Raw genomic sequence first — 8,207 nt, 5'->3', positions numbered from 1 at the left:
AACCAGCCCCAAAATACCCACTTATGACTTCAAACCAATCGTTGAAATTATAACTATTTTATGAATCCAAACTAGTTAGATTCCTGACACTATTAATGTGAGCCGTACGTACAATCGTTCTTTGCCTTGTGATAACTGTTGTGAAAGTGTTAACTGTAAGCATCTTGAATATGTTGATTGATAGAGATAATGTAAATATGCAATGAAAAAGTGCAGAAAATGGTAAGTGATTATGTGGTTTAATTTGGATACTTTGACCTTGTGACTTTATGGGACCATTGGATATAGTTGACTTGCCATAGGATTGTGGGTTCTTATCTTTGTGTTGTGTTTTTGGGGTATTGAGGCCCGGGACAATTTTGGAGAGGGCTAAGCTCCATTCACCGGGATATATTAGTGTGTTAAAGAGTGTTAGTAATATCCTACACTTTTAGGATATATTTGACTTAATGAGTCGTTTGGTGTGTTGGGGATCCGTGTGTTTGATGTGTGGTGATAGAGCCCACTATTATGTTTCATAACCTCAAGTGCCAAGGTATCATTAAATGTAATACTATAAAATGTGATGTATGCATAAATGTGTGGCCATAATGTTGAATAATCTGTTAAATATTGCACGAAATTTGTAGTAGGTTGATATGGTAAACTAAGTATGTGAATGTGCCTTTTTCATTTTTATTTAATGTATGACTTCATGTTTACTTGGTGGTTATTCCAACCATTCACTAAGCTTATTAAGCTCACCGACTCTTTTTAAAGCATTGCAGACTGTTAGCGTTGCGGTGTGAGCAGTACGAAAAATTCCAAGGAATTGATCCAAATAGATTGAACATTTGAATAGGTGTTTTATAGTTTTTATTTTGAATTGTGGGAATAAGGCAATGTGGTTGTCTTTTAGCTGATTATTGCTGTAATAACCCGTTTTTAGTGAAATCAAAATAATTGTTTTGAGACCACAAAATTGACGAGTAAATTATTATTTTATTTTTATTTTAATTTCTATTGGATGTTAGTAAGGTCGAATTAGAATTTCGTTAAGAAATTTTGACGTTTGCATGATTAATTAAATGGAAAGGACTAAATCGTAAAAAGTCTAAAAGTAGATTTCTATTAGTTAAAAGTGTCAAATGGCTATGGAACTTTAAAGTGAAAGGACTTAGAAAGTAATTAGACCTTTTTTGTAGTTAGTGATATTCATGGCAAGGTTTTGTTGTAAATTTTAATAAATAATAGGGCTAAAATGGTAATTGGGGAATTAAAAGAAATTTTAGAAAATAAAAGATGAATTAAAGTTGTCATCTTTTCATTTTTTCTCCTTTCTTCGCTGAATACACCATTGAAGGGGTAGAAACCTTGGTTTTAAATTACATTTGCATGGTATGATTTTTAAGCTCGTTTTTAATGATTTTTATGTTTTTGAGATCGTTGTAGCTTAACCGAGCTAGCCCGAGGACCAATTTGCAAATTTGTTAAAGATTTAGGGTTGTGCCATGAATACTCTTGTGTGATTCCTGATGTTTAGTGGTAGATTAAGAGTCCTTATTGGTAAATAAACAAGTTTTGTAAAGTGATTTTTGATGAAATTGTATTTAAGGACTTTTTTGTAAAAATGATCAAAATTCATGGTAAATTTAGGAAATTATGGTTTGTATGGATTGATTTAGGTCCCTAGAGAATTTGGCTAGCATGATAAAATGATTGAAATGTTTAAATTTCAATTTTTTAGCTTAAGGACTAAATTGTGAAAAGTTAAAATGTTAGGGGGAAAATTGTATTTTTGAAAAATATGAAATGTGGACTAAATTGAATGCTAGATATGTTAAATGAATTAAATTCGTCTATTTAAATCAAGATAGACCATGTACAGATCTAGATCGGGGAAAAGCTAAAGAATCGAATTAGTCGGTCTTATTTTTGCGCTCTAGTCGTCGAGGTAAGTTCATACGTACGTATTATTATGTTTATGTTGTTTAATTATATATTAATATGTATTTAGAAAACTAGTCAACAATGTATATCCAAAATTATGCTATGACGGTTAATGAGTCCCAATTGAACCTTAGGAATTCGTAGGACACAAATGACATGTCATTAGGGATTTCATGTTTCGGATGTTGATCTTGAATGTCCTATTGGTGGCTGAGGTCTTGCATTTGTTGTGGGTAATCCACAACTCATCTAAGTAGCATTGTGTAGCTTACATTCTGACCCACAACTCGTGTGAGCAAGCCCATTTCAAAGTTCGTTTGAGCAACAATGTAAAGGAAAGGTTACGGTTATATGTTTAAGCACACTTCGTTTGACCTTTCTCGAGTATCTGATGATATTCTAAGTGGTTCAACATGAATGAAAAGGAAAGGGTATGGTAAGTTTCCAAATGGAATAATGTATATGCTCATGGATAGACGAATAGATCCAATGATGTATGTTCATGTCGACATGATTTACGTTATATTTAATTCAAGTGAATTATGTTTAAATGCACTAACTTGTGTATTGATGATGATGCTTTGGCTTGTCCCAAGCTTGTGGCTGGATTACATTATGCTTATACTAAATGTTATATAAATGAAATGGTAAGTTATGTTTAATGTTTTACGAACTTACTAAGCATTATGTGATTACATAGTTTTCTTTCCTATGTTTTATAGATAACCGAAAGCTCGATTGGTTTGGAACCTCTTCAGAGAACTATCACACTATCGAACATAAATATTGGTAGATTTTGAATGTTTTGGCCAAAGTTATAATGGCATATATAGGTGGACTTGTATTGGTCTTTAGTTGAATGTTAGTTGATGATTTTGGCATGTATAATTTGTTTGGATTTGATTCCTTTTGATGCTTGCAAAATTATGTCATTTTTGGGTACTTATATGCATGAATGGTATGGCTCAAATGGTATGTTTGTGATGAAGTGTTAATGGTCATATTTGTGGCATGATTTGTTAGAAGTTGAATTATGTTTGATGATGGAATTGTGATCAAATAAATGCATGTTAGGGTAAGTTTGAATGTTTGCATTTGAACTGCCTTGATTGGATATTGGTTGATTGATTTAAGACCATTGAATTGGTTATTATATGTATGTTTTGGTAAAGTTTTGATGCTTTGATATTGTGCACTAAAGGTCTTTAGGTGGATGCATGAGTTGGTGTTGGAAATGGCTTGATTTTGGGCAAATTCATGTCCACACGGACTGAGCCACGGCCGTGTGACTCAACCATGTGTGACACATGGCCAGGTGACACAGGTGTGTGTCCTCTGTAGGTTTATTGCATGCAAGTCAGACAGTTACATAGCCTAACACACGACTTGGCACACGGGTGTGTAAGGCTATTTTGAGAGTTACACAGCCTGGCACACGGGCTGGGACACAGCCTTGTGTCCCTAATTCAATTGTTACACGGCCTAAGACATGGGCATGTGTCTCAACCGTGTAAGGCACACACCCGTGTGACCCCTTTGTTTATAATGTATTTATAGGGTCTAGAGGGCTCGATTTAGGGATGATATGTATGTAAAGGATTGATTTATGTTATGTATATATTAATGTATGAAATGTAAGTTTTAATGTTCTATTTGTATAGTAATGCTCCGTAACCCTATTTTGACGATGAATATAGGTTAGGCATGTTACATTTAGTGGTATCAGAGCTACGGTTTAGTGGGTTCTTAAAATGAATGTAGCATGTATTAGTCTAGAAATACAGGCCATTATATAACCTACAATAGTGTGATAACTCTTGCCTCAAATTGAGCTATGTTTTTATATAGATAAGATGTAATCCAACCGAGCTTATTCTGATGAAGTAGAAACTAACACGTAAGCCTTCGTTCAAAGGGCAGCATCTGGCAGTAGTAGGCTGGTATCTAAGGGCCAGGGTGGAGAGGCTAAGGTAGCCTTCTTCTCGATGATGTCTAAATGGTTTTTCGAGTTCATGCGAATCAACCCAATGGCTCAACAACCTCCACCCGACCCATAGCCCAATTGATCCTTGTAGTTCCTCATGATTTTGAACTAGTGTGAGTGAGCAAGCCATCAGTTAATAAAATTCGTAAGTATAGGGTTGAAGTGTTCCGAGGAACACCTGAAGATGATCCTGAAAGAGCTGAATTCTGGTTAGAAAACACCATTAGGGTTTTTGATGAATTGTCACATACACCGAAGGAATGCTTGAAATGTATTGTTTCATTTTTGAAAGATTCGGCTTATCAATGGTGGAACACTTTGGTTATGGTAGTTGGAAACACGGAAATTTACACATTTTTACATACCCTTTTCAACTTAAAATCATACAGTTTCGATAAAATTCTTGCCGAAAAAATAATTAATTTTCACAAAATAATTAAAGTGTACTTAGAATATGAAAATGTTGAATTTTAGTTAATTTTATAATTAATTTTGATGAATTTTGGTTATTTTCGACAAATTTGCGCAAAGGACAAAAAATGGCTCGGCACACACTACTAGAAGCACAAAACTGAGAAGCAATTTGAAGTATCGAGGAAAACTAAATTTCAGCCTAAGACGGTCCAAAATTATATGTATTAATTCATAATATAATTAATTTTAATTTATATCTAATTTAATTTGCGTTAATAAATTATTATTAATTAATTATGAAAAAGTGATCCAGTTGAACTGAACCGAGTGAACCGAACCAACCAAGAAATGGACAGCCCAAAAGCCGTCCCAAGAGCTGACCCAAATCAGTTTATTAGATGATTACTTTATCTTGTAAAGAGGCCCTTGAAGACTTGTTCAAGTTGCATTCAAACCCCTCCACAATTGGTGGCTTTATAGATTTGCCCTAAGCCTAAATTAACAAAGTTGAAACTATCAACCTTGCCACATGTGTGGCCGGCCAAGGGAAGACTCTTTGGCTGATAATTTTAGCTATTTTTAGCAGTCCTCCTCAGCTATAAAAACCCCCTTAGGCTGGTCATTTGAAAAACACACCTCAAGCATTCACATCTTTCCTCTCTTCTCTCCACTTTCTCTCTTCATTTCCATTCCAAAATTCCCTTGCTCTCTTGTCGATTTCTCCTCTTGGGAAAGGGGCATTCATAAGCTATTTGGAGCAGCAACTAAGTGTTCATAGCAGCCTTGGTTGACGAGGACAATGGAGAAGGAAGAACGGAGCAACTAGTCAAGCCACGGAAAAACACCGGATTTAATTCTTGTTCCCTATCTCTTTAATTTTTATTGTTGTTATGCTGAACATATCTATGAATATTTATGTTGCTGCAATGATTAATTTAACTAATTTAGCTTGAATTTAATTCATGTTAGGTTAATTTCATTTCGTTTGTTAAAATTATTGAAATCATGTTTATGTTATTATAGGCCTCGGTAAGATGCTTGATTAAGTAAAATCATGACTAAGTTATTCTTTCATTACAATTGTTAGGTAACTAATGAATTAATTATTTAAATGGATTGAAATTGTAATTAATGGACACAGTACTTAATTAGTGCATGTTTAATCATCTACGGTAGCTAGCGTTAGATTAGCAACGATATCTGACGATACATTTGCCTTGCATAACTTGCAAGATTATTGTGATTAAACTGTTTCAAGGTAAGGATACTTTGTTACCTCACATAATCTTTTATGTGCTTATTAAATCAAGTTAATTGTTTGAATTGCATAGGAATATGTACAAGAAATTATTTCGATTTAATAAGTATGTATGTGCAATAACATATTTGCCTATTAAGATTTGTTTAATCAGTTGAATTGACATAGGAATATAATCAAGAGATAAATGGATTTTGGTAGGTGAGTATGTTCATAAGTTAGAAAATTACCGAGTTGCCATGAACTTATTTGTAACAATATAAACACGAGTTTAATAATTCTAAGTTAAGAACTGTAATTAATCTAACACAATTATGTCATATTGATTAAAATTGTATTTTGAAATCGTGCATTTGAGAGTTATTTATATAGTTTACTTAGTTTAAAATCTTATTTTTTAATCACCCTCTTCAAACAAAATATTTTTCTTCACCAAAGTGTTTTAAATATCATTCATAAATAATTCTTCACAATCCCTATTGGTACGGTAACTCGACATTTACTTGTCACTTTATTACTTGTTGCAATTGTGTACACTTGCACATTTTCGTCGTTCCAAGTTTTTGGCACCATTGTTGGGGACTGTGTTTTAAAAAAGTCATTATTTGTGAAGTTGTTAGTTTTGCATTTTGGTTTATTTTTCTGTTCAAATTTTAACTTAGTTAATTTTTCTATGATTATTTCAGGTGTTTATAGGTATTAACCGAATCATCGATTTACTCCCTGTAGACCCTAAGATTGAACAAACTTTTCGACAGCGAAGAAGACAAGCAAGTCGGAGAAAGACTAAAGAGATGAACTTTGAAAATCTGAATCAAGGAAATGGTGCAAGCCTTGCTCGAAATCCTATCTTTATTGCTGATGATAGGGGTAGAGCTTTGAGACAGTATGCCATGTCAGTATTTCATGATCTTAATCTGGGTATTAAGAGACCTGAAATTGAGGGACAATAGTTCAAGTTGAAGCGAGTCATGTTCCAGATGCTTCAGACAGTGGGCCAATTCAGTGGAATGACTACCGAAGATCCTCACCTACACTTAAGACTGTTTATAGAGGTGAGCGATTCTTTCAAGTTAGCCGGAGTACCCAAAGATGCATTACGATTGAAGTTGTTCTCATATTCACTAAGGGATAGAGCTCGAGCCTTGTTGAACTCATTACCACCAAACTCAATTTCAACATGGCAATGGTTAGGAGAAAAATTCCTTATAAAGTATTTCCCGCCTAGCAAGAATGCTAAGTTGAGGAACAAGATCACTGCTTTCCAACAAATGGATGATGAATCATTGTATGAGGAATGGGAAAGGCACAAAGAATTATTATGAAAGTGCCCTCATCATAGAATCCCACATTGTATAGAACTTGAGACATTTTATAATGGTCTCAATGCTCACATGAGGATGGTAGTGGGCGCTTCTGCTAATGGTGCTCTCCATTCTAAGTCCTATAGTGAGGCTTATGAAATCATTGAGAGGGTTGCCAACAATAATTATCAATGGCCAGCCAATCGAGCAACGTCAGGAAGACTAGTTGCTGGAATACATGAAGTAGACGCTCTTACTTCACTCGCATCTCAAGTATCATCAATATCCTCAATGTTAAAAAATCTTACTACTAATGACTGTAATGGTTTTGCAGCACAGCCACTGAATCAATTTGAAAATGTAGCTTGTGTTTATTATGGGGAAGGACATTTGTTCAAAGAATGTCCATCGCACCCAGAATCGGTGTATTACATGGGTAACCTGAACCAAAATCGAGGAAGGCAAGGGCTGCAATCCAATTTTTATAACCCATCATGGTGAAACCACTGGAATTTTTCCTGGAGTACTGTAACACCCCAAACTCGGCCCAAATGCTATGGCTGAATCTGACGTGTCACATCAAAGCGTCGATCAAAAACTCAGTTTGTCGTTAAAGGTTCATTTCTATGTTTAAATCCTTTTACTCGAGTTTAGCAAATCATCTCGTCAAAAATGTTTACTTAATGTCTGGCATTGATACTTTAGGTTATTCAAATCGCGGAAACTACTAAAGTTTGAAATGTAAAAACATCTATTTTTAAATGTTTTTGGAAAATAGTTGTTAATGATGAAAATTCGTGTTTAGCAATTTTAAGTAAGGAAAACTAAAGCCCTTTTAAAAATTTAATCTCTCAAAGGCCTTATAATAGAATTAAAAACCAAAATATAAAATTCAAATAAAAAGGCTACAGCAGAGCGTCAATGGTCATGTGGCCACCTCCGAGTCTCTTGCGGCTCCAAATCGCCTAATGCTAAGGATTACTTGGACAGTTAGATAGAAGGGTGAGTTTACGAAAAATCAATGTGTAATCCCTTATAATACGAACAGTCAGATATACGGTATGCAGAAACAGACTGGGCCATAGCCCATTAACAGAACCAGGTGGACCTAAGCCCATTACAAAATCAGTAACAGATGTAGATATGCAGACAGAAATCCAGCCCAATCCAGCCAATGCACCAACTGTACCAACCAACACACCATGTGGGGATAAAATCGACCCACCCAGCCAACACACCAAGCTTAGCACCGGTTGTGGCACTAAGTCAACAAAACAGCTCGACACCATAGACAAAACGACTAAAAGCCATAAGTATT

The 8,207-nt window shown here is 34.8% G+C and overlaps 1 non-coding gene across 1 annotated transcript; it reads right to left on the bottom strand.

Moving 5' to 3' along the window:
* Positions 1–6,823: 6,823 nt before the first annotated feature.
* Positions 6,824–6,930, bottom strand: LOC121220506 (small nucleolar RNA R71). The gene has a single exon (XR_005917712.1). It is a non-coding gene; the product is annotated as a small nucleolar RNA R71 (small nucleolar RNA).
* Positions 6,931–8,207: the final 1,277 nt, after the last annotated feature.

The sequence above is a fragment of the Gossypium hirsutum genome, chromosome D08 (genome assembly GCF_007990345.1).
Source record: "Gossypium hirsutum isolate 1008001.06 chromosome D08, Gossypium_hirsutum_v2.1, whole genome shotgun sequence".
Classification (NCBI taxonomy): domain Eukaryota; kingdom Viridiplantae; phylum Streptophyta; class Magnoliopsida; order Malvales; family Malvaceae; genus Gossypium; species Gossypium hirsutum.
This window is presented reverse-complemented; position numbering and strand designations above follow the sequence as displayed.